At 30.0% G+C, this 2,446-nt stretch overlaps 1 long non-coding RNA gene across 1 annotated transcript; it reads left to right on the plus strand.

Annotated features, from left to right (window-relative positions):
• Positions 1-220: 220 nt before the first annotated feature.
• On the plus strand, positions 221-1,660 carry LOC142239141 (uncharacterized). Its single transcript, XR_012722926.1, has 2 exons — positions 221-407; positions 1,335-1,660. It is a non-coding gene; the product is annotated as an uncharacterized LOC142239141 (long non-coding RNA).
• The last annotated feature ends 786 nt before the right edge of the window (positions 1,661-2,446 follow it).

The raw sequence follows: 2,446 nt of genomic DNA on the forward strand, positions 1-2,446 counted from the left end.
TTTTTGAGGCGTGTGTCCAACACTAAAAATTTCCATAATTACGTATTTTTATTTCAATGAAAATAATGAACATTTATTAAATAAAAATTCAAAAATAACGCTCTGCAGGTATCTATCTATCTAATCAGTGTAAATGATTAACATCAACTGTTCCGAAGATGAAATATCATATGATTGGTCAAATGTCATTCATAAATAACTCGTGTTCCGGTTCGTTCTTTCCTCTCTTACACGTCAAAGTATAAACTTCTATATTTTTCTTACTCAAAAGTTTACGATTGCCGAGCTGTGAAGTTAATTAAAACAGAAAAGTATAAATTCAAAGCAATCCACTTGTGGTTAAGATATACACAAATTTTAAGCTGCAAAAAATTAAACTTTATCACGCGAGTTAAAGGAATTTTAAGGTATTTTTTTTGTTAAAGAATGATTTATGGAAATTTCATTTTTCATTGGATAATATTTTTCCCGTACAGTATGTGGTCCAAAGATTTATGTCTTTGGATAACCCAAACTCAAAGTGATCGCCTGCATTGATGTAAAACAATAAGCGCAAAAAAAAAAAAAAATACAAATTAATACCCAAGCAAGATAAAATTTTGGAAGTGATACACCAATTATTTCTCACTACTTTTTTGGAAAATCAAGAAAAAAATCTATACAAAAATACCTGAAAATTATAAAATAGTCAAGGCCTTCTATAGGCCAAAGGCCTTCCTGCCCTTAAAATTGAAATTCCAAATAATTGTCTTGTTGTGGAGAAGTAACAAAAGTGCCAAAAAATTGGATATTGCGTATTACATTTTAATTTGGAGATCAATGAACATAAAAGAAGAATGAAAGTCTTCTCATCATTTACACCAACAACTACGCAGCATGTGCATTCCATTCAACACAAACAATTTACCCTATAGTTTGATTAAGTCAATGCTCTGTTCCGAATGGAGCCGGAAGAGAATTGAGAAACTACTCTGCTAAGTTTTCTTTTTTTTTACATCTGCTATGTTAAATTTTATGAATTAAAACTAACATTAATTGTAACATAATTTAAGCTCTCTCGTCTTAGTGTAACATTTAAGTTTGATAGTCATTGCTTTAATGGCTTAAGTGATATTTATACTTAACATAATATTCTTTCATAACAAAGAAACAAACAAAACAACAAAAAGTGCATGACTGAATTTACTATGTAAATTCTTTACATAGCCCTGAATCATAATGGATTGTAGGGATACCTATGTTGAAGAAATTACATTGAAATTACATGAAATTAATGATATGATTACATTTGGTGGCATATTTTATTTACATCTATATTTTGAAATCTTTTACAGAACACGTATGGATTGAGCTCAATACATCGTTGAAAGCAATATGATATTTGAAGATTTTGTTTTTGCCCATATCATGTCCATCTATTACAGATCATCGCTATCCTCAACAGAGGATCTAAAAATGTAAGTCAAGCGCTTTATTTTTTTTACATTTAACAAATTGGTTATATGAATTAACATACATTTTGGTATATAGAAATATACGTTCGATTAAATTCTTATTTTGGGAATTCATACATAAAATATAACGACATTTATTGTTAGGTTTAAAAATGAATTATTTTAATAAATGTGTATAAATTTGAATTGTACAGAAATGAGATAAATTTCTTCTAATTGGGAATGGTGTATTGCAAGGTAATATGTAATGAGGTAAAGTAAATTTATTCAAAACAGTTTAGGGAAATGAATAATAAAATATTTCGGGCGCGTAATTCATTTAGAGTAGAGGGTGGGTTTTGATAAAAGCGTCCTGGCGATAAAAACAGCTTTCGCCCATATACAGATATATACCAAATGTCATCGGTTGCGGGTTATTTCGATTTTTTCATATTTAGGCCAAAATGATTTTAAGTCTTAGAATGTATATATTTTTGATTTCTGTTGTTGCTAAGAATCCTTTTAGTTAGGTCAAGGACCCTCCCCGATCCGGCGAGCTAAGCCCCATTTTTCTTACATTCTAAGCTCGACCAGCAAAAAGGAAAACTGTTTAAATATTTTAAGAACATAAGGCAACAAAAGAGATGGCGCCCAACGAGTTCGCTTTTAGCCGAATTCGAGATTTTTCAAGTTTAGTAGGTTAGACCAGGATCAGGATATGCTATGATATTCTGCCCGTATGATGCAATTTACTTTCCCACAATGTTTATTTTACTTTTGTGCATACCAATTGAAGAATGTAAACTTCAATTTGAAGTAGCAGAAAAGTCTACGGTTTTCGAAAGTTTGTTAGTCGGATTTTAAAAGATAGCGTAATTTTTTTTTAATCTTGTGACAGCTGAAAGATAACCACATTTACAATTTAGAGTCAATAGTATTTTTCCTATTTTCTTAAATGTCAGTCAAGTGTTTATTCGGTTTAAATAAGGATAAACTTTAGCGATATTTTAGAA

The sequence above is a fragment of the Haematobia irritans genome, chromosome 5 (assembly GCF_050003625.1).
Source record: "Haematobia irritans isolate KBUSLIRL chromosome 5, ASM5000362v1, whole genome shotgun sequence".
NCBI classification, from domain to species: domain Eukaryota; kingdom Metazoa; phylum Arthropoda; class Insecta; order Diptera; family Muscidae; genus Haematobia; species Haematobia irritans.